Genomic DNA, 26169 nt, shown 5'->3' on the forward strand with positions numbered 1-26169 from the left:
TATATCGAGTGAGTTATATTCATATAATACATTTAGTTTAAGTTGTGTAATTTTGTATGTACAGTTGATTAACAACATATGTATAATTGAAGGGAACATTTTAATTGGATAAAGACCAAATTTCCATCCAAGTCAAGGATGTAACGCCCTGGCTACCCCAGAACAGTTACGGTGGACCGGAAATTTGACTCACTACCTGAGTCCTTTGGTAAAAAACGTGCTCTAAGTGTAAATAACAGGTTAAGGTATAAAACCAATAAAAAGGAAATGGAGATTTTTATTACACACTGCTCTGCAGAGCTAAACAAAACATTTACAAGTGGTTCTCAGTACAAAATGATCATTACTATTTAATATTTACAATCCCCGCCGACCTAAGCGGCAAAAATAGGGTAGACTCCCTAGTTCCTCTGAGAACTCCTTGGCCGTGGTGGTCAAGCAGCCGCATATGTACACATCACCACATCAACTCTCCACTCAAGGCTAGGTGAGCTTTTCTTTCCCTTTACCTGCACCACATAGCACCCATGAGCCAAAGCCCAGCAAGAAAACATAATACTTTGCATAAACATTATCAAATGATTATCATTATAATCATACTAAGCGTAAAGCTTTCAAACAATTGAATAACACATGATTTTAGCGGGAGAGTGGCTGTTGAGTAAGCCACTAGCCTCCAAGCTCTCTTTTCTAGCGGGAAAGTGACTGCTAGGTAAGCCACCAGCCTCCAAGCTCTGTTTTCTAGCGGGAGAGTGGCTGCTAGGTAAGCCACTAGCCTCCAAGCTCTGTTTATTCATCGACCCTCAAGGTCGGTCAGGCATTAATGCTCCTTGAGCCATTCAATGCTAAAAGTCGATTAGATCTAATCTTTGTTGGCTTGCGTGACTCACGCTAAGGCCGTTCTGACAAATAAATCAGCACTACCTGACCTGTGTCCAGTATCACTGCCGAACCTGACAAATAAGTCACAGCTTCACAGCTGATACTAACACTTTTGTCGATTCTGTATTCAATCCATGTCCATATTTATAGAGTCAACATGCCTCACAAATATCCATGCATGTCACACTTTGGGTGCAGTTTTCTTACCTTTGTTTCGAGCTAGAAATAATGTAAGAACAACCCTGAGAACGATCGACCTTTTGGTCCTTTAGCGGTTACCTGGTCATAACCAATTTATGGGATTCCATCAATAAAATGAATAATAAAAGGTTCCCAAACCATAACCTAACCTCCAGGACCTCAAACACTACTCAACCGGGTAGTAGGTTCAATCCCGAGGCCTTAGGCTTGAATCCCCATGCTAAAAACTCCACTTTGGCCAAAAATGCCTTAAGGGCCGCGGCCCTCCTTGACCATGTCGCGGCCCGCCCCTCAAACAGAGGCGCCGAAACCCAGCGGCCCCCAAGGGCCGCGGCTCACCCCTGCCATGCCGCGGCTCACCCCTGTTTTTCTTCCCTTGCGTTTTCCCTTGAACCAACCCTTCAAACCCAATTCAAACACCACCCAAACCTCTTTCAAACACCCATTTAAACCTCCAAACATCATCCATAACTATCCCTCATCATAACCCAAGTAAAACATCCCAAGAACTCCCCTTGATTCCAACTTTCCACACCAAAATCAAGAGCTGAAATCCTAAAGCGAAAACAGAGCAAAACCAGTAAAACAATGGATAAAACTCACCTCAAATTCGAAACCAAACCCTCTTCAATGGCTGAGCTATGTCTACAACCTCAACCTCCAAGTTCCCTAGCTTAATTCCACACCTTGAGCTCAAAACTCCAAAGAGGAAGAAGAGAGAGATGAACGTACGGGAAGGATGAAGCAAACTCTATTTTTGGTTCTATTTTACAACCATCTAAACATCATATATATCCAAATCCCAAATGACTAATATACCCCTAGGTCTAATAAAGCTTCTAAAACCAACTCAAGGGTAATTTTGACACTTTCCACCTACACCGTTAATCATAATTAACGCTTCCCAATTCCCGCTAATCTCAAAATTCCCAAACACCAATAATTCACCTCCCGTTACCCTTTAACGCCCGGTAACACTCTAATCATTAAAACACCCCGAGACTCGCCCCGAGCTTAAGTCCGTTATGACCAAACTGATATTTAACATTCCTTGATCGTCTCATGCCAAATAGCTCGAACAAACCCACATCGTAATGTGGTCTCAAATTATATCACCAACATGCGAATAAATAATCAATTTACCCTCAACGGGCCAAATTACCATCACACCCCTGTAATAAGAAATATGGACTCACATGCATGCATTTCACATCATATCATAATATAATCAACATATACATGCATTTATCAATTAATAACATAATTAAGCAAGTATGGCCCTCCCGGCCTACTGTTCACGCCGTTAAACACAACGGAGAATTCGGGGCATTACAAAGGAACTCAAAATAGTTACCGAACTTTTAGTAGTAGGATAGAAAAAAAGGTAAATTTTTTTGATTATGGAAAGTTGTCATTAATTGGTAATTACAAGATGACATGGTTGGTTGTTTTTAGCGATTTGTTTGTGGCAGAATTACAAAACACATCAAATAAGGTTTCAGACATTGCTAAGTGGATTTCTCGAGGACCTTCTGTTAATGTCATGAAGTTTTCATCATACATGATTAACGGTACTCTATTTAACACTAGGGAGCGCGATAACAACAGAAACACACAAAACAGTGGTGTTAGCCTTGTTGCTAAAACTGTGCAAGTCTCTAGTGCAAAAGATAAAAATCGAGTTGAATGTGATATGCCTTTTTATGGAGTAGTTAATGAAATTCGGGAGTTAGATTATATCACAACTCGAGTACCTGCTTTCTTTTGTGATCGGGTGAAAAGTGACAGCGGCATAATATATGAAGATTTTGGTTTCACATTAGTTAATTAAAATGAATTGGGCACAAATCTGACCGATTTATATTAGCTTCACAAGCCAAACAAGTATTTTATGTGAATGATCCTTCAGACAACCAATGGTCAATTGTTCTTCCAACGCAAATAAGAGAATGGAACATTAAAGATGGTGATTTACATGATATACCTCTTGAAGAAGAACTTATCACATTCACCGCAATAGAAGATAATGATGAAGTTGATGATGATTGTATTTGTTTCAGTGAAAACGGTGAAGGATTATGGGTTGATGATAATGGGTCTTGAGGTACCATTCCAAAATTGTTATAATAATGATATTTATGTTTTAGAGATGGAGGGTGATCCTTTTGGTGGTAGTTCTGATGAGGGGGAGCATCGCCCTCATTCTCAGCCAGTGGAACAAGAATAAAAATCTGTGAGAGGACGTACATGGATGTCTAAAAACACCAAAAAGAGGAGTGAATGACATCTTACACGTGTTGAATACAGCGAGTATGGTCAAATAGTTAGTGAGATTAGAAGAAATGTTTCATCACAACTTGGAGCTATTGTTCGAGCCACTGTGTCCATCAACACTAACACTTGGAATGATGTTAGTATGGTGGATAAAAATATAATATGGGATACAATGAAGGTATGATTTTATTAATTATAATTCATTTAATGTTTTTAAAATATATATTGTTTTGATAATATGATTCTTATTACTTTCAAACTTGCAGAAAACTTATGATTTGGACCCCAAACAAAGGAAACAAATGTTGATGGATGTGGAAAAGTACTTCCGAAATTGGAAGACTAATCTCACAAGGGTACACGTGTATGACACTATGAAAAAATTCCCAAATGAGTTCCCGCCAGCTATTCCACTTGGATTTGAGAATGTTATAACTCGAGATGAATGGTTAAAGTTTGTGAACTCAAGATTAACTCCCGAGTGGCATAGAAAGAGAGAAGAGATGCAAAATTATCGAGCATTGAATAAATACAATCACAACCTCTCTAGAGGAGGCTATGTGCGTATTGAAGAGATGTTAATAGAACAAAGTGGGAAAAGTCTGACTGAACTTGACAGGGCAGACTTGTGGAGCATGGATCGTCGGAATGTAAAAGGAGAGCTAGTTGGAGAGGCCTCTGAGATTCAAAAAAATATTGTAAGTTTTCATATTTGATAATGTTGATATATCAAATTATATATTAGCTTCTATATATAACTTTATGTGAATATTTATTCATGGGATCATTGCCGACAACTCCAAGCTGAGGGTAAATGGGCACCTGATGGCCCTGATGATGTGCTGATGAGGGCGTTGGGCACTCCTGAGCCCCGAGGACATGTTAGGGCTGGAGGACACGGTTTGTCCCGCACAGTATACTGGAATACTCCAACACCTACCTCAACGAAAAATAAATCAAAATTCTCTTCTTCGAATGATGACATTAGAAATGAGTTTGAAGAAAGATTTCGAAAACAAGAAGAAGAGATCGTCAACAAGCACAACATCTAGAAGAGCGCCTTCAGCAACAAGATGAGCTCTTGAGAAAATTCATGGCCCAACAGAGTGGGTCAGGATCCAATGTTGGAGTCCCACCAGCACCACCATCATACTATGTGCCCGACCCACCTGTGCCACCAGCGCATGCATCCTACTATACTCCTGACCCACTAGTGCCTCAAGCAGAAGAACAAATTATTGCACTACAACCACTTTTGCAAAAGGTAATTAAACTTTCTTGAATATTCTGAAACCAAATAAATTTCTTTACTATTTCAACATTCTTATTTGTATATAATATGTTTCTTGCACAATGTCGAGCATGCCAATTAGCAATTGGTTCGGTTTCAATCGTTGTTGCATCAGGTAAACTCATTGAAAGAGAGGCAGGCAACAACTACCAAGTTATGTACATAGTTGCTTAAGCCATTGGGACGCCAATAGTGTGGCTGAAGGATTTGGTCATTATATCTGAAGATATATATCATGAGGTGATGCCAAATTTTTACATAATTATCTTTACAATTCTATATTTATTTGTTTGCATTTTTTTAATTGTTGATATTGTTGTATACAAGCTCCCTCTACAAGTAGGACCAGATCACAACAACCAAAAGCTCCATCAACACAACAACCACAAGAAAGAAGACGACCACAAACTCCTCCAACACAATTGCCCCACACTCCATTGGAACGATTACAAAATATCGTATCTCATTGGGCTGATGGCGAGTGTGTCAATCTAGGCATAGAGTCTGAAGTTTTTGATCAGGATATGTCTCACTGTTATATATTTAAGGATGACATACTTCAGTTTTCTCAAAAAGAGAAGATTAGACAAGTAGTGGCCTTCAGCTACATGAGGTATATATCTCACAAAGTTCGTTCATTTAATTTTCTACTTTGATTTATTCAATCATATAAAAATTTGCATATTTTTGTATTAGATTCCTTTACAGATATGTGGTACAACAAGGTTGCCAAAATAAGTTTTTATTTGTCAATCCTAATATTGTAGCCACTCAAGGGAGTTCATTCGAAGACCGTGTTCAAAATCTGTTCAGACGATGCAATGACATAAAATCAAAAGAACAAGTTATGCTTGTCCCTTGGAACCATGGCTAAGTTTAAAAAGTTGTCATTTTTCCGACCCATATCAATACTTTCTTTGTTTAACATTTGAGTTATAATTTTTTGGTTTTTCTTATGCAGTGAACATTGGATGTTCCTTATTTTGGCACCGTATGCATATCATGTTTATTGCTGTGATCCGGTGAATTTAGATCTGAATAACCGTGAGGAGATTGTATCAGTGATCGTCAGCGCTTTCAATCTTTTTTTCTCTATGAATCTTCCTAATGTCGAGATCCCTGATACTCTATGCATTAAGCAACCTCAGGTAAGTAATTCCAACTTAAATTTTTAAACTTTTATAATTATTAAGTAGAATAATATGTACGCATTTTTTTCACAAGTTTCAATTTAATGAGGATGTGGATACTACATAATGAGGATGTTGAAGGATTTTATGAAATGCGAGTCCCGGACATTACTTGAGAACGATATTATTAATTAAAATTTACAAATTATTTTTACAACCATATATATAAATGTAATCAAATAATTAATTAATATATTTTACTTTATATTTTTTGCAGCTAACAAATACGTCATATACAGAGGCACAAATTGATGAGTTGCGACAAGAATGGGCAACATATATGTTACCAATAATCCAAAGTAACCGGCCTTGTTGATAAGTTTTTTTTATTTTTTACCTCTTTCTTCATACATAATGCAATATTTGTTAATTTTGAATATGTCTAACAAATATTTTATTTGGTTTTTTTATTTTTTAGCTCTTTCTTCATACACAATGCAATATTTGTTAATTTTGAATATGTCTATCAAATATTGTATTTCTTGTATATGTCTAACAAATATATGTCTAACAAATTTTGTGTTTCTTACATATTTTTATTTTATTAATTATGTCAATTTTAATTTAAATTAATATTAAATTTATTTCAATTTAATTAATTATTAACTTAATATTAAAATAATTTCAATTTAATTAATTATTAAATCAAATTTAAATAATATTAATTATAATTTTTTTTTTTAAATCTGGGAGACTTTCAATGTCTCCCATTCGGAGAGGTGGGAGACGTGGGAAGTCTCTCACCTCTCCTAATAGGTATGCGCAAGTAGGAGATCAAACTCCTGGACATAACCAGGTACACGAGCTTAAGTTATCTGGTCAAGCCATCAGACATATGTCTCCATCTTGAAAGCACTCCCTACAACTATGAAAGTGTATAAAGACTTTGAAAGTCTAATAAGCACGATAATCTATAGAAAAAGGAGATACCAGAAAGATGGAGCATAAAAATACCAAACATATATAAAAGAAATATATGTAAATTAAGGACAAGGATAACTAGCCTCGAATTAAGCCCTAAGATAATTGTCTCGATCTAAAAGGCCTCTCATCCTTGAGTTTTGGCAGCATGACCTTGGGATGAAACTTCTTGTTCTACGCCTACATCACAAGCTCTGGAGGCCGTCTCGACAGACACCTTAAGCAAACGATCTTGGAACTTGGCGAGGTAACGCCCCTAAAGCTCAACATCAAAGAATGAGAAGTCTCCGTCCTAGTTAAAAGCCTAGACCTGGTAGAATATCTCTTCTAAAGAGCTCTCCAATTCGATTTCATGCTCTTTCACCTTTAGATCGAGCTCCTCGATTTAAGCAACATCCTCCTTGGCCTTGGACTAGAACCTCTCAATCTTAGACTTATTCTCAGTGGCCATCGGCTTGAGAAGCTTGACTTCCTTTTGAAGCTGATTATGACTTTGGATAACCTCTAAAGCTATTTTAACCTCCTCTAGTTCCCCCAGTTTCGATCGAACCTGAGCGAAGGCCTGGTTATGGGCAAAGCAGGACTACGATAGACAAATAAAAGTACACTTCGCAAAACCAAGAAGTTTTAGAAAGGAAGAGTAAGTACATAACTCACAATTAGAGACATCCACAATGGGGAGTCAAGAATGCTTATGGAGGGGTTCCCCTCAATTCTTTGCCCCTTCCTCATCCTGATATGATTTACATGGGAAATCAGATGGCTCGTGATCCCTTGGAGCGAACCCTACATGTTTCTGAATGCTTCCCTACCTTAATCTGAAGAGCAAACATTGTGACGGTTAGTACTATCACTTGGATGCCTAGGGGGATGAATGAAGGAACATGAGGAGCTGGGGGGGGGGGGGGGGCTCCATGGTCATAACCGCTAAGGATCGAGGCTGCTACTTGGTGCAGGCAGTTCCCTTAGCCTTAGTTGGAACTCAAATTCCATGAACAACTTTCTTTAAAACTCTTTGCCTCTTGACTTTAGGACTTGAGCTGAAGACGTCTTCGAGGTTGATGTTTTCTTCTGCTACAACGAACAAAAAAGTTAGACAAAAAATTAACTGAAAATCATGAAGTAAAAAGTGTGAGAACCCTACCCTCCAAACTTGATGAGGAAACGAATATGATCAACTCTAGAAATAATTACTTCTTGGGCTTCTCTAGGTTTGGGTTTTTCATCCGATCTTGGATCATACTCAGCCTGCCTCATACATGGGGTAAGAATTTAGCCTTCTAAGGTACATCTAAGTCAGATATTAGTACAGTACTGTTAAAAAATAGTGGACCTTAAATGAAAGGTATTGTCTACTACTACGATATATTTGGGGAAGGCTAAATCATAGTGAAAAACCAGGTGGTCAATGCACTGCTGGAACGTTACATCCAAATCCAGATCTTCATGATGTTTACTCACGACTTGCCTTGGATTGAATCGATTTAATACAAAACTGGTAGCAACTCAGTTGATTTCTCTTTCCTTATTACCTTGGTCAAAGGTGCCGGCCGCTGCGGTCGATTTGGCATGACCTTTGTCATTATTCTGCCTGCCTTCGGCAGTTTTTCACTTGCGCACCAACGATGCGACCTCCTCCTCTTCCTCGTCCTCCTCATATTCCTCGAACTCCTCAATGACTAGAAGAGGCCTTTTGAGAGGGCATTGGCACTTGATTGCCAAAGACTGATCTTCCATGATCAGCTTGCAGGCCACCATGGTAGCATCATTCACCACTGTCCTGAATTCTTTCTCACCGGCAAGGGCATTGCCCAAAGTAGTGTAGACCCAAAAGTGTATGACACACCTTCGACCCAAAAGGGAAGAGCTTCATGTAGTTCAAAAAATCTGTGAAGTCTTAATCCAACCAGAGGAAGGCACCTAACTTCAGGTGCACATCATTCCATGCTCTGAAGTTTTCCTCCAATGGGGTGCAGCGTTCCTCGCCCTCCATCGGAGCTTGGGCTCAAAATTTGGAGTCTGTCTCGATCTCGTGACTTCTTATTATTCTTTCAACCTTGGACTGAGAAAATATTCGAGACACGATCCTCTCGGCCTCGAAAAAACTATCAGGTCTCACCTCAACCTCCTTCTCCACCACCAGACCAAAGTGGGGAATATGAGTCTTGGCGGCCTACATATCTTTAATCTGCGAAAAGGAGCCTATGACGATTTTTTTTTTGTGGTGAGCCGTCATAAATGATTTTAGTTTGCCTAGTTACAAAATGAATCATTAGAGGCAACCCAGGGATGTAACCTAGTTTTATGAACATTTGAAATGGCGACCTAAGATTGGAAGACTTCATTGATCTAACTAAAGTTTTAACGGGCTGAATGTCTACTTGAAACTCCAATATGTGTGCCCATGTATGGCCATAAGTCACGCACCCTAATCTCGTGAAGGTACTGGAACCTCATGATTCATGTGTTAGACTAGTCGTTTCGATGAGAGGTATAATGCAATACCGTGTCAGTACCGTGTCCCTTAAGCTACCTTGATTTGAGCCAAAAACCCTTCACCTTTCAGGCCAAAAATTCATACAATCATCCTCTTAATTGGGAAAAAACTAGAAAAATTAATTATTTTTGTGCATTTATTTTAACCATTTCTAGTCCTATTCGTTTTGGCTTAATGAAACTGAAACTAAGTCTATATAGAACAAAAATGAGGCAAAAACACATTTGAAAATTTCATAAACTTGTTAAAAACTAGTAAAAATAAATTTAATCTAGAGAAAAAGTGTACTTACGGATAAGCTCTTGATTGAGGTTCTTGAAAGACGAGAAATGGTGACGATTTCAGAAAATCTAGGAAGTAATCGTCGAAGGAAGCTCTAGGAGAGAGGGAATGCAGAGCGTTTTTGAGAGTTTATGGGAGGAGAGAAGAAAAGGGAAATCTCGAATGCAGCGGTGGCATAGATCAAAATTTTCTCTCCTATTTATATGTAAGAATCAGGGGAATATCCAGGCCACACATTTAAACCACCTTGACATCCAAGGGTAATAATTAAATGAAACAAAAGGCGGCAACAGGCTGACAAGACAAGTGTTACAGTACTTGAAACACGAACAAACGACTATAACAAGCGGACACGTTTTCCTACAATGCAAGCATAAATGCCCCTACTGTGTGTATGAGAAGTAATGATGTAACATCCTCTTAATCTAGGACCGTTACACTATGTACTTTAAATTTTGTCACACTTGCTAACCAAGTTTTTTGGTTTAGAAATGTGTAACTATGGTCAATGTCAAGGGTTATGGTTAAAATTTTTGGTCAAAAGAACAGTTGACTTTTACTTAAAAAGATTCATACAGATATGGGATCACAAAATATTACAACTAAACTTTTAAATAGGTGTAAATACATCAAATGTTACATTCAGCTGACCTAAGCGGCAAAAACAGGGCTACATCCGTAGTTCCTCTGAGAAATCCCCAGCCGTAGTGGTCGAGCAGCCACATATGTACAAGCCACCACTGAAGCTCTCCAACTCGTGGCTGGTCAAGCTTTCCCTTCCCCTTACTTGCACCACAAAGCACCCGTGAACCAAGGCTCAGCAAGAAAACTCAACTTGTGGACAAACAGAAAATACAAATTCCTAGATACTTATCTAGCTTGCCCAACAATAATAACCTACATATATAGTCATTCAGTTACAAACAAGTGGTCATTGGACCAATTAGGGGCCGCTGCCTTGAACAGTTGGCCATAGAGCCAACCCCGAGGCCTATGCCCTAGCTACGTGACCATAGAGTCACCTGGGGCTCTCTCCTTTAGCTCAGAATAACTATCCATAGAGCTAGCCTAACCCATTGGTTTACTCATACAATAGAGTCGGCCAACGTAATAGTACATTGCTGATTTAGGCCTAAGCCTTTCGACCAACCCGCCATTGCCGTCCTTGACTAATAAGTCAAGCCCTGATCTAGGAATAGAAACCTCAACACCGAAATAAATATGGATAGACATATCCCAACAAAATACACACGTATGCATGTTAATAACATAACACGATCGAATTATCATTCTCACAATAATAGTCTTACCTATTGAACGGGGCCTTATGGCCTAACCACATGATTCATACAACAATCATAAAGCACTTACGCAAGTATCACCCAACATGTGAAGAAATAACTTAAACATAATCGTCCTTGGAGCCCAACCCCTAGTCATGATAATTGACAATAGTCGGGCCAAGCTCTAATCACATATAACATGTATTGGGTGCAGTTTTCTTACCTCAGGTCCAAGTAAAGTATAAATAAGAACGACCCTCGAGCACGATCCCTGTTTCGAGCCCCTAGCAATAACCTAGTCACAGCCATAATATAGGATTCCATAAAAAAACAAGAAAATAAAGGTTTCCAGACCGTGTCCTAGCCTCTGGGGCCTCGAGTTCAACTAAACCGGGTAGTGGAATCTATCCCGAGCCCTAAGGAAAAGGTTCCCATTTTTAAAAACCTCGCAAAGCCAAAAATGCCTACGTGGGCCGCGACCTGACCCTGAGGGTTGCTGTGCGCCCCTCCTACCTGAAAGCCTCCCCCTCTATCAAAGGGACACGGGCCGCGACTTGCCCTTGAGGGTCGCGGCATGCCTCCCAAACAGAGACCTCCTAAGGCCCTAGATTCAAGCTGAGTCGAAGCCCCTCAAGAACAATGTCACGACTTGGCCCCACGAATCCAGATTTTTCATACTTTTTTGCAGCCAAAATCAATCCAAACTAACCGAATTTCACCCCCCGAAACAATAAATGAATCCCCACAATAGTTTTAACATCTTTCCAGCAACAAAACCTAACAAAAATCTAGTCTTAAAACTCACTAAACACCAAGCCAATTCTCAAGCTTAAATGCTAAATCACACTTTAAAACAGCCAAGTAAAATACAGGATTTCAATTGCCAAAAACATAATCTAAAGCTTACCTCACCTGAAGATTAATCCCACAAGCTGCAACAGAACTAACTCCCCAAGTTTAGGCTTCAATTCTCCAAGTGTCAGCTAGAAATTTGCTTAATTCTTCGATGGTTTGTTTAGGAAAGTTTTTTGAGAGGAAGAGAGTGAAGGAGAGAGAAAGGGCCGGTCACTGGCAGCTTCTAAGTGTTTTTTTGTTTTGTCTTTAGTTTCCTAAGGCTTAAGTGACTTAAGCTAATCCCGAGCCTCGGGGTACCAAAAACATCCCCGAGCGCAAAATGGTAAAATTCCCCAATATTCCCTCCTAAACTCACTAACTTCAAATATATCTCCAATTATTCATTTTTATTGCCCGATAATCCAATTAAATGGCTAATACCCAAAATACCCCTCGACTCACTCCAAGTCGGGTTTGGGTCTCGTTGTGACTTTCCCGCTAATTTACTCCCTAGGATCACCTTTTGCCGAGTAACTCAAATCAACCCACATAATAATGTTGTCTCACACATATATCACATAAATATCCCTAAACATAAATGCCCGCAACGATCCAAATTACCAAGATTTCCCTTCTAATAAAAAACAGGCCCACATGTATATTTAATATCCCTAAACATGCGTAACTAGTCATATGATCACATAATCCGCATAATTACAATTAAATATAACAAATAAAAATATAACTCCATATATTGCCGTCCTAGCCCCCTAATCAAGGTCCTAAGCCTTAATAAATAATTTTGGGACGTTACAAACGTCATACACGAGCAGGGGCGTGGGAGCCATATGTTGTACCCAAAGATACAAACTCGAATATCTTGCATGGGTACAACTAGCAAGCAATAAATAAAGGAAATTGGGCTCCAGAGATATTTCATTAACTCCAGATAAAATAGCTCGAGGTTGTGCCACCAAGTTTGGGACAACTTAAGATTCTCTAGATCGACTCAAATTCCAGTGACAATGACAGAGATATATGGGTCCAAATCTCCCTCATCAATCTCCAAGCATGATCAAAGTCAGGTCTTCATGACACCATAACCTCCAGTTCAAGTAGGGCATCCAACTCGCAAAAGACCAATGACACACATAAGAAAGAAGGCCAACAGACTTTGAGATTCATCATACATAATAAATGTTTATAATTTTTATGTATCCAATGCCCGATATAACAGCTGTAGGTTTGATTAGGCTAATTATGTCTTCAATTATTTTGGAACTTACATAGTCCTGTAAGTTACCTTTATTGTACAGTTATCCAATATTGTTTACCACAATTCCCTATAAATATAGAGGGAATTCATAGTAAAATAGAATGACTTCCCCAAGAGTTACTAAAAAGAAATAAGAGTAACTCATGGACTAGGTGGATTTAAATTACTGAACCCTTAAATTTTTTTGTGTTCATAATTTTTGTTTATTTTAAGTCTAATCTCTCTATTCAGAATTCTTAATCCCATGTTGGTGAAAAACCGCGTCTAAAGCTTGCAAAGAACGGAGCAGCTTTGAAGTTTCCATTCCATTAGGATTTTGAACCTAGTGGTTCTCGTTTAGTTCGAGAATATAAGTATTATAAGATGGTTACTTATTTTAATGTTTTGTTGCCGCTAGATGAAAACATAGGACATGTTCCTAATCTAGTTCATGAGAATGAGTTTGATGCATGGTTAACTTATGGTTGAAACAAAAGGACGAGGTATGTTAATATTATTTTTCTTATTGTATTTTGTAATGAATTCATTATTAAATTGTAATATATATTTGTTCATATTATTTTTCAGGAAGAAAAATATTTACTAGAAAAACAAGAATCTAACTAATCACCCATTTGATCTTAGTGGTTATTTTGTTAATGATAAGATATAGTTCCACACTCTTGTTCGTTGTGGTGAGTGTCTTATTGACTCTGTGAGTTTTTTCAATTTTAATGTTATTTTGCATGTCAAGGTTTTGTGATGTTTATTTATAGTTGTAGGTCATTGTAGTTATTTTTATTATGCTTGTTGTTTTGTTACATGTTATTGTCTTTTGTTTGTTTATTTAGGTTATTTATTAATGTTGTTTTCAACACACCAATGTTTGTAAAATGCCATTTCTTGTTATCATTTGCAAAATACTAAAATTTATGCTTATATAGAAAAATGCCAACAATTATCGAAAGGTTAAGTGGGGTCTTATTAAAACATGCAATATGGACTAATCTTGATAAAACAAAATATAATGTATTTTATGCAATTCATAAGAGAAAATAACAAAATTCCTACCAAAATCTAAAGAAAAACATGATAAAACACATAGCTCCCCACGACATACGCACTTGACTTTGGAAATCCCCAGATCACCATTCGTGCCAAACATAAATCCATCACAAAAACAAGAACAATTTATCAAATAAGCACAATACAAAGTTATTATCAACATAATTAACTTAAAATGACATAATAGAAACATTTCCCAATAACATATACTTCATCAGAAATCCATCACAAAAAAAATACAGTAACATTTATATGAGGTAACCAGGAAAAGCAAAACCCCGTAAATCCTCCTCTTGCCAACTAGGTATCTTGGCGCGTCCCCTATGAGTTACGTCATACATTAGTAACTACTTTTTTGTGTTGCATTTTAGCACGCTAACAACACTCTACTTTTCATACAGTCATACAACACAAACATACATGGTGTACCCTAAAAATACGAATTTGATTATCTTGCTTGGGGTACAGCTATCAAGCAATAAATAATGGAGATTGGACTTTGGAGACATTTCCTTAACTCCAGATCAAATAGCTTGAGGTTGTGAGACCAAGTTTCAGACAACTTGAGATTCTCCAAATTACCTCAAATGCCAGTGACAGAGATTAGAGATATATGGTGTCCAGATCGCCCTTATTAAGCTCCAAGCATGATATATGTCAGATCGTCATGCTCCCATAACATCCAATTCGAATAGAGCATCATGCTCGCAAAATTGCAATGATGCGCATAAGGAAGAATCCAAAGAGAATTGGAGATTCTTCATGCATAATAATCGTTTATAATCTATGTATCCAATTCCCGATATTACATTTGTAGGTTTAGTTAGGACATTTATGTATTCAATTATTTGTTAAGTTACCTAATACTGTTTGTTACCTTTTATTGTAGGATTACCCAATAATGTCCACCACACTTCCCTATAAATATAGAGGCAATTTACAGTTAAAGGGATCGACTTTGATATGCTAAAACTTTGCAGAAATTGCATTAAATGATTTCTCTAAGAGATCCGAAACAGAAATAAGAGTGACTTGTCGTCTATGTGGATTTTAATTATTGAATTACGTAAAATCATGTGTGTTCATACTTTCAGTTTATTATAAGTCTAATCTCTCTATTTTGGAATTCTTAATCCCCTGTTGTTGAGAAACCGTGTCAACAGCTTGCAAATCTCGAAGGAACTTTGAAGTCTCCATTCTGTTAGGATTTTGAATCTGGTGGTTCTCATCCTCTTCAAGAATATGAAGATTATAAGATGGTTACTTATGATAAAGGTTTGTTGCCGCTAGATGAGAACATAGGGCAAGTTCTTGATCCAATTCTTGAGAAGGAGTTTGATTCTTGTTTAGTTGATGGTTGAAACAAAAGAGCGAGGTATCTTAATATGATTTTTCTTATTGTATATTGTATTGAATTCATTATTCAAATATAATATATATTTGTTTATTTTATTTTTCAGGAAGAACAATATTTACAAGAATAACAAGAATCTAATTAATCATCCAGTTGATCTTAGTGGTTATTGTGTAAATGATAAGATGTGGTTCCATACTCTTGTTCATTGTGGTGAATGTCTTACTGACTCGGTGAGTTTTTTCAATTCTAATAATGTTTTGCATGTGAATTTTTTCTGATGTTTATTTATATTCGCAGGCTGTTTTAGTTTTTTTTATTATGCATGTTGTTTTGTTATAGTTTAGTTGGGTTTTGTCGGTTTATTTCAGATTGTTATTGTTTTTTATGTTGTTTTCGAGACATTGATGTTTGTAAAATGCCCTATCTTATAATCATTTGTGAAGGACTACTATATATGGGCCCATTTTGTTAAAACAAAATATAATGTCTTTTGTGCAATTCATAAGAGAAAATAACAAAAGTCCTACCGAAAGCTAAATAAAAACATGATAAAACTCATAGTTCCCCACGGCATACTATTGGCATTCCAAAATCGTTTACGTTCATAACTCCCAACGGCATAAACACTTGACTTAGGAAATCACCAGATTACCATGCGTGGCAAACAGAAATCCTATTGTCTACCTGAAAGAGGGAAAGTAAGGGGGTGAGTTAAAAACCATGTAAGGAAGTACAAACTAGAACAATTGATCAAATAAGCATAATACAAAGTTATTCTCAACGTAATTAACCTAAAATGACATAATATAAACAGTTCACAATAACATATGCTTGATCTAAAATACATCATAAAGCAAATAAAGTAATATTTATATGAGGTAACCAGGTAAATCCTCCTCTTGCCCATTGTCCCTCTTGGCACGTCCGCCCTTAGAAAGTCCTTGTTGTGTCGTGTTTCAGGACACTAACAACACTCTACTTTCCATACAGTCATATAGCACATACGTACATGTTTTACCCTAAAAATAAGAATTCAATTATCTTGCTCGGGGTTCAGAAAGCAAACAATAAAAAAGGAAATTGGACCCTAGAGACATTTCAATAACTAATGATGAAATAGCTCGAGCTTGTGCTACTATGTTTTAGACAACGTGAGATTCTCCAAATCGCCTCAAATGCCAGTGATAGAGATAAAGATATATGGTGTCCAGATCGCCCTCATTTCGCGCCAAGAATGATCCAAGTCAAGTTGTCATGATCCCATAACATTCTATTCAAGTAGCGCATCCAGCTCGGGAATGACTAATGATATGCATAAGAAAGAATGCCAACAGACTCGGAGATTCTTCATGCATAATAAATGTTTAAAATCGTTATGTATCCATTGTCTGATATAACAACCATAGGTTTCATTAGGGCATTAATGTATTCAATTATTTTGGAACATACCTTCTATTACACATTTACCCAATATTGTTTACCACAATTCCCTATAAATATAGAGGGCATTGACAATAAAATTAATCGACTTTTGGTATGCTACAACCCTGCAGAAATCGCCATAAACAACTTCTCCAAGAGTTCCTAAAAAGAAATAAGATAGACTCGTGGACTAGGTGGATTTTAATTACAAAACCACGTAAAATTTTGTGTGTTCATAATTTCGGTTTATTATAAATTTAATCTCTCTATATCGGATTTCTTAATCCCCTGTTGGAGATAAACCACGTCAACAATACATAACAATTTATCTCATAATTTACTTCTCATACATTCAACATTATTGAATAAGAAGTCAAACTAACTTCCTTACCTCAAGTCCAAGCAATGAAATGCGAGACAGCTTCATAAGGAGCCTAGAATAATCAATTAAACGCTCGTCATAATATCAAGTAAAACTAAGTAAATCACACAAGCATACCCCACGTGTGCATGTGCCATGCACACGTGGGACCTATTTATACAAGTTGCACCACAACTTAATTAATACATCAAGTCTCACATAAAATCACACAGAAAAATGTCATATTCACCAATTAATTCTCAATGATTTCAAAATAATAACCATGGATTACTCAAATCACATAAAAGTATTCTTGCATGTAACATGTGTACGTGAGGCTATTCTTAAACTCCCTTAAAGTTTGTAATATTAATTATGTTATTTTAATGTCAATTTCAAAAAAATTCATCAAGCATTTTAAATACTAAAAAAAAATTACCAGCTTAATTACCACTATTTATTCATCTAAATCATACAATTGCCACACATAAATTTTGTTATACCCAGATTTCGATCCATAGTAAATATGACCTCGAAAGCTGAGTTCGCAATTAATGGTCTCGTGAGGATTAGAGTGATCTATGATTGTAAGTCGAGCCTGCAAAGTATGATGTATGATCTCGAATGCGGTGATCTCGAAATGATCTCGATCTCGAAAGGTAGCTCCAAGAACACCTTCATCCTCAAGAACTTCAGAGCATGGGTCTTGAGCTCGATGTCCTATCTCGACAGTAACGTTAGCTCGGGGAGATGTCAGTGGCTCGCATAATGACATGAGACCAGAAATGTTGGAGCCTTGAAGATACGCTATAACCACCTTGAATATCTACAAGTATTATAACTATGAGATGTAGTCCTCATTTATTGATGTAAATCCCCAAGAATCGTGGGATATTATTTAGTCAGTTATACGCCCCCTGATCTTTGGGGGACGTTTCCTTTTATATCTGATTATTGGCATTTAAAGCCATTTATTTTTATTCACAAAAGAGTAACTACCCAAAATATGTGGGATAGTATTCTGCATCCTTCTCTATAAATAGAGAGGTCATGCACCATTGTAAAGGACGGAAATTCTGATCCTTGAGAGAAAACTCTGGAGAATTCATGCTAAAGAATTGTTCAGAGATAATCTTGAGATTAATAACAGAGACTCGTGGACTAGGCAGATTTAACTGCTGAACCACGTAAAAAACCGTGTGTTTGATTCGTTTGTTTCTTTTGGCCATTGTCTTTTATTGTTTACGTGCTCTCTTCTTGTATCTGTTGACGAAAAATGGCGTCAACAGTTTGGTGCTTTCATTGAGAGCCTCAAGCATCCATCCCTGAGAGATTCATGGCTGCAAACAATCAGAACACTCCTGAAGAAAATTATCCAAGGCGTCCTGGAAAACAGCCAAGGGAGAACCCGGACGCTGATGAAAGGAGTGGGTCCTCTGATTCCCGGGGACCACCTCCACAACCAAGGGATGAGGACATGTACTATAACCCTGAGCGTTATGTCCCTATTGTAGAATTGGAGAATCGGCAGCTGAAACAGCTGTTGGCAGAAGCCAACAAACGTAACGAGGAGTTGACTAGGATAGCCGCAGAGGCGCAGGTGGCTCAGCCCCCGCCTCCTCGCGAAGACCAAGTCCCTCCTCCAAGGGACGTGCACGTTCCTCCCCGGAGGCCCCGTGGATGTCCATGAAAAATTGCTGCCACAAGGAGGCCAGCACAACCTCCAGCACCAACAGAGCCATCCGCTCCTTCTAGGCCTCAGAGGAGTACCCGAGCTCGGGTCCCGCCTAATCCACCTGTGGAAGTGCCTGCAGGAACTGAGAACAACCGAGCTCCTGCCGAGGCTTGGACTCAGGTTCCTGGTAGTGCACCGAACGCAACTGGCCCATCTCGGGCAAATTCTGGACCCTCCAGGCCGAGGCAAGGACGAGAACCACCGTCACCTATACGGTTCCCTCCGTCTCCCATAAGATATCCTTCACCTCCCCGCAGAAACGCTCAACCTGGTCGAGATCAGGATCAAGGGCGTACAGGGGAAAGACAAGGAAACAGGGAGACGTTCCAGGGGCGGAAAGGCGCACCATCCGAGAGAAGTCAGACGTCCCGATCTCGCACTGCAGAGACAAGGCGACGTAGAAAGGACCCACCATGAAATGACCGATCAATGAGTTTTACCGGTGATGAGTCCGGAGAAACTAGGTCCGTCAGTAAACACGACCGGGGTCGTAAAAATACTGGAAATCACAAGAGCCATCCTGACCTGCGAAATCATCTGAATCAGAGCAGGGGGAAGGGAGATCAGACAAATCCAGATCTTAGGAATCATCTGAATGGGCGTAGAGATCCCTCACGGAGACGCGAGCCTGGGATTGCGATTAATGACTATCAATTCCAAACACCACCTAAGGACCCAGTCCAAGAAAGGATTGATCAGCTCGAAAAAGCCTTTAGGCTTTTGAAGAATGAACAAGGGAGTGGTCGATACGAGGACTCTGATGAGGAGCTCGAGCCGTTTGCTCCCAATATTTCTAACACTCAGTTTCCTCAAGGGCTCCGGATTCCTCACGTCCCAGCGTTTGAAGGAAAAACCGACCCATGTAGCCACCTGAGTACATTCAACACAATTATGAGAGCCAGTAACGTAGGTTACGAGCTCAGATGCATGTTGTTTCCGACATCATTGGCCGGACCTGCCAAGAGTTGGTTCGAGAAGTACAAGAGACACTCGATAACTTCGTGGGATCAATTGTCTAGAGACTTCAAGAAGCAATTCTGAGCTATGATGGGAGTCAGACCAGAGGCGTCCACTTTGACTAACGTCCGGCAACAGCCGGGTGAAACACTGAAAAGCTACCTGACAAGATTTAATCTAGAGGTCGCCCGGGCACGAGATGTGGACGACAGTGGGCACTTGATGGCTATCCGAGCCGGTGTGTTGCCTGGAAGCAACCTTTGGGATGACATGCAAGGGAAACCGGTGAGGTCAATAACCGAGTTTAACAAACGGGCGCAGAGATTTGTCAATGTAGAGGAAGCGAGGTCAACGCTAAAAGCAACCTCGCAAACCGAAACTACAACGATAAACATTAACTCCGCCTCAACCTCGGCTGACCCAGCAACTTCACAGCCTACCACAGAGAATCCCTCTAAGAGGAAAAAGAGCGAGGGAAGTAACCCCGAGGCTGAAGGGGGAAAGAAAAAGAAAGGAGAAAGGTATTACTCCGTATACAAAGTACACACCGAGCTCAATGAGTCTCGGGAAAATATATACCTGGCTAATGAAAACCCGGTCCCCTTCAGGCGTCCGGACCCAATGAGGAATCAAAAGTCCAAGAGGGATTCCAGTAAGTACTGCCGGTTTCATAGAGACACCGGACACACAACTGATGAGTGCCGACAGCTGAAGGACGAGATCGAAGGGTTGATCTCGAGGGGTTATTTCCGGCAGTATGTCAAAAACCAGAGTACTGGACAGACTATTGCCAGCCAGAGAGTAGCCACGCTTCCAGCGGCATAGAATAATAACTCCCGATCTCGGGAAGAAGACAGGCCTCCGCCGATAGATGGAGAGGACGTAATAACCATCTCGGGCGGTCCTCATCTCGCAGGAGGAGGTAGAAATGCTCAAAAGCGATATGTGAATGAACTGAAGACAGGGGACGGGTCTCCTTATGAACCCGAACCAAGGGCACCAAAAAGCCAAAGGGTTGAAACTCAGCCTATAACCTTCACCGAGGAAGATGCCTCCCATGTCCAGTTCCCTCATCATGATCCACTTGTCATCACCCTGCAGCTTGCCAACAAAAGAGTGCGCCGAGTTCTCATAGACAATGGGAGCTCAGTTAACATTCTTTATAAAGCGACACTAGAGAAAATGGGACTCTTTCTTCGCGACCTGAAGGCTTGTGCAACCACTTTATACGGCTTTTCTGGAGAAGGAACCGCCTGTATGGGGTCCATCGAACTCCCTGTGACCTTGGGAGACTATCCAGTCTCGGTGACCAAGATGATGGAGTTCGTGGTAGTAGAGTTACCATCTGCCTACAATGTACTGCTCGGGAGACCCGCCCTGGTCGGGCTGGGGGCAGTTTCATCTGTAAGGCATCTAGCCCTTAAGTTCCCAACTCCAAGCAGGGTCGGAACATTGAAAGGAGATCAATTGGCAGGAAGGGAGTGCTACAGCATTTCCTTGAGGGGAAACAAACAAACGAGCGCTCAGGCACTCGTTGTCATGCAAAATAAAGATGGGACAGTAGTGAAAATTGATGAGGAGATCGATCCAAGGATTGAGGAAAAAGTTGACCTCCAACCTTTGGAGGAGCTCGAAGAGGTTCAGCTCGATGAAGCTGATCCCTCAAAGAAGGTGAAGGTCGGGAAACACCTCCAAGACGAATCAAAATAGCAATTAATTTGCTTTCTGAAGAAAAACCAGGATGTCTTCGCGTGGTCACACTCCGACATGGTGGGAATAAGCCCTAATGTAGCGAGCCACGCATTGAATATAGACAAAAGCTTTCCCCCGAAGCAGCAAAAGCGAAGGCAGCTGGATGAAGACAGAAAGAAAGCACTAAAGGAGGAAGTGGACAGGCTAAAAGCAAATAATTTCATAAGGGACGCTTTTTACCCTGATTGGGTGGCCAATCCAGTGTTGGTCCCGAAGCCCAATGGGACGTGGAGGACGTGCATTGACTACTCGGACCTCAACAAGGCCTGCCCAAAAGACTGTTTTCCCCTGCCGAGAATTGATCAGCTCGTAGACGCCACGGCGGGACATGGTCTGATGTCGTTCATGGATGCCTATTCTGGATATAACCAAATTCCCATGCATGCCCCCGACCAAGAGCATACGAGCTTCATCACAGATAAAGGGCTCTACTGCTACAATGTCATGCCATTCGGACTTAAGAATGCCGGAGCCACGTACCAGCGGCTCGTAAACATGATGTTCTCAGAGCAAATAGGGAACAACATGGAAGTTTATGTTGACGACATGCTTGTAAAGTCTCAACTTAACAAGAACCATGTTGATGACCTCGAAGAGTGCTTTGGCGTGCTCAGAAAATACAACATGAAGTTAAATCCTCAGAAGTGCACTTTTGGGGTGTCTTCAGGAAAATTTATGGGTTTCATTGTCAATTCTCGTGGAATCGAGGCTAATCCCGACAAAATAAAGGCCCTGATCGATATGCCTTCACCTCGGAAGCATAAAGATGTTCAAAGCCTGACTGGCAGGATGGAAGCTCTGAGCAGGTTCATCTCGAAGTCAACAGACCGCGGTCTCCCATTCTTCAACTTATTGAAAGGAAGTAAGAAGTTCGAATGGACAGATGAGTGCGAGCTAGCCTTTCAGGAGCTCAAAAAGCGCCTAGCCGAACCGCCCATCCTATCAAAGCCTGAGACAGGAGAAGTACTGTTCCTATACCTCTCAACTACCGAACACGCGATAAGCGCGGTGCTCGTCCGAGAGGAAGAGAGAATACAGAAACCCGTCTACTATATCAGTAAAAGATTACTGGGGGCAGAGTCAAGATATCCACTGATGGAGAAGCTTGCCCTCAGTCTGATCCACTCATCTCGAAAGCTTCGCCCTTACTTTCAGGCACATCCTATCCATGTACTAATAGATCAACCACTAAGGCAAGTCTTGTCTAAACCAGAGGAGTCTGGTCGACTCCTAAAGTGGGCTGTTGAGCTCGGACAATTCAAGATCACCTACAATCCGAGAACGACCATCAAGGCACAAGCGTTGGCGGACTTCATAGTGGAATGCACCGGTATCGCCGACGACGAGGTAACAACCACGGCCCACGAGCTGTGGAAACTTTACGTCGACGGGTCGTCAAATGAAAATGGAGCGGGGGCAAGAGTTATTCTGATCACTCCTGCAGGGAGCAAATTTCACTCTGCGTTAAGGTTCGGCTTTAAAGCATCTAATAATGAAGCTGAGTACGAGGCTTTACTTGCGGGACTACGAATAGCAGAAGAGCTCAAGGCCAAAGCTATACATTGCTACAGCGACTCCCAGCTCGTGGTTAATCAAATCTTGGGAGAATACCAGGCTCGCGGTACAAAAATGGCAGCCTATCTGGAGAAGGCAAAGTCCGCATTGGAGTTTTTTGAGTTTTATGCAATCGAACAGGTTCCCCGAGAACAAAACTCAAATGCAGATGCCTTAGCTCGGCTCGCCACCTCCGCCGAAAATGAGGAGTTGAATGTTGTACCCGTAGAACACCTGTCAGCACCCAGCATTACTGAGCCTGACGAGGAAGATGTGTGTATGATCGAGACAGAGCCGACCTGGATGAGCCCGATAGTTGAGTACCTCGAAAATGGAATTCTTCCAAAAGATCGAAATCAGGCTCGGAAACTAATGTATCAACTTCCTCGTTACACCATCCTGGACGGAAGGCTATACAGAAGAGGGTATTCCATGCCATTGCTCAGATGTGTAACTCCTCCCGAGGCAAAGAAGATTATTGAAGAAATTCATGAAGGGTTCTGCGGAGACCATACCGGGGGGCATAGCCTGTCCAAGAAGATTATACGCCAAGGATATTTCTGGCCAACCATTAAAACGGATTCTTTCGAGTACGTGAAAAAGTGCGACAAATGCCAGAGATTCGCCACGATACCCCGAGCTCCACCTTCTGAACTGACCATGTTGACATCCCCATGGCCTTTTGCGGTATGGGGCATCGACCTCATAGGCTCACTCCCAACTGGCAAAGGAGGAGAAAAGTATGCTGTGGTCGCGGTTGATTACTTCACAAAATGGACGGAGGCTGAACCATTGGCGACCATAACTTCGAAGAAGATCCTAGATTTCGTGGTAAAGAACATCGTATGCCGATATGGAGTGCCAAGAAAGATTGCGTCTGACAACGGAACCCATGTTGATTGCGACTTATTTACCAACTTTTGTAACAAGAACGGTATAATAAAGAGCTTTTCGTGAGTGGCTCACCCTCAGGCGAATGGTCAGGTCGAAGCCGTTAATAAAACTCTCAAAAGTTCCTTGAAGAAAAAGTTGGAAGAAGCAAAGGGACGATGGCCTGAGGAATTACCTCAAGTCCTTTGGGGATATAGAACTACAGCTCGGACATCAACTGGACATACCCCATTTTCTCTAGCATACGGCTGCGAGGAAATGTTGCCCATTGAGGTCGAAATTCCAACGATTCGAACTCAGATTTACGACCAAAGTTCCAATCATACTCAGCTCGAAGAAACCCTAGACTTGATCGAAGAAAAAAGGGAAGAGGCTCAGCTGAGAAATGCTGCTTACCAGCAACGAACCACGAGATATTTCAATAAGAGGGTTCGAGATCGAAAGTTCGGAGTGGGAGACCTGATTTTGAGACGAGTATTCTCAGCAACCCGAGATCCAGCAGCTGGGGTGCTCGGGCCGAACTGGGAAGGACCATACCAGATAGAGTCAGTCATCCGACCTGGTGTATACAAACTTGCGAGATTAGATGGGAGCCTGATACCTCGAGCATGGAATGGCGAACACCTTAGACCATATTATCAATAGTGTAGAAAGTGTCGCCTGTAACCATGATTTTCTATCTGTATTTAGTTGGTTTTTGAATTTCATCAAATAAAGGGTCTACTTTGTTTCACATGTAATTTATTTTTATTTTTGCAATCTCTCTTAATTTAATAACCTATGGTCACACTCATAGGATATTAAGGGGGCATCATTGGTATACATACCACCAGCTTAAAAAATAAAAAATATACATAAAGTATTTGGATATAACCAAGTACGCGAGCTTAGATAGTTCGGACATAACCGAACTACCAAAAAGATAAAAGTATTTGGAGATAACCAAGTACGCGAGCTTAGATAGTTCGGACATAACCGAACTACCAAAAACCTAAAACGTTTGGAGTTAACCAGATGTGCAAACTTAACAAGTCTGGAACAAACCAGCCAAAAAATTAGTCGATGATAAGTAGGAACCTAAACCTATTTTGAGATAAGTCGAGATTGAGGCTGGAATATCTTAAAGAAAAATAGTTTCGAACTCTTAACCTCGGAGCAAAAACTGAGGATGAGAAAAGAACTCTTAACCTCGGAGCAAGAACTGAGGATGAGGAAAAGTGACTAAACAAAAAAAGATATAACCAGATCATTCATATTACACACCATATAAGTACTCTTAATTTCATGGTAAAAGTAATATCCGACCTTGATAAGTAACGAGGTCGGAAGCGGATAATTCGAATAAACTATGCATGAATGCATCGAATTTCGAGCCTAAAATCCAAACTATGTTTGTATGCATAAATAAACATAAACGAGTTCATCAATTATAAGATTGTGCAAAATATTTCGAGCCAAGAAATATAAGGCATGTAAAAGAATTAGTTAAAGGAATTGTATCAGCCCCATGGGCATAAACTACAATAAATACATAAGGGGACGCAACCCCGATAACTGATCTCCCCGAGGTCAGATTCAGTGAAGAGGAGTCTCCTTGGCCTTCTCAGTATCAGTGGCACCGGACCCCTCAGGACGAATAGCATGACTATCCTCCTGAGCTTCCTCCGAAACGGTACCCGGAGCAGCTTTTTCCTTCTCGAGCTGCTCAGCCTTCTCTTTCTCAAGCCGTTCAACCTCTTCCTTCTCGAGCCGAGCATATGACCTCGTCTATCTGACGACGATAGTGGGCTCGAATGTCCTCCTGCTCGCGCGCAAGCTCGTATTCTTTTATCCGACGTTGGTTCCGGGCTCGGAGATTTGGGCTCGTAAGGGATTGCTCGTAATGAACCCCACCGTCTTTCCAGATTCTGTGACATCTAACGAGAAAGAAAAAATGGTGAGGGCCATGCATGCAAGGATCACGAACTCGATAGGATGAGCTCGGATATCTAAGGACAAGAAAATAAGTATTAAGACCCTCACTAAAGAGTCAGTGCGCGTGTTCCACAGGGAAGAAAAAGAACGTGGATGATTTTTTGAAAATCCCGAAATTCAAGGGAAAGAAAGGTGGCGGTTAGCCAGGAAAGGGCATTTTTGGGTTTCGTGTAATTGTCAAGAACAAGGGT

The sequence above is a fragment of the Humulus lupulus genome, chromosome 4 (assembly GCF_963169125.1).
Source record: "Humulus lupulus chromosome 4, drHumLupu1.1, whole genome shotgun sequence".
In the NCBI taxonomy this organism is placed as follows: Eukaryota; Viridiplantae; Streptophyta; class Magnoliopsida; order Rosales; family Cannabaceae; genus Humulus; species Humulus lupulus.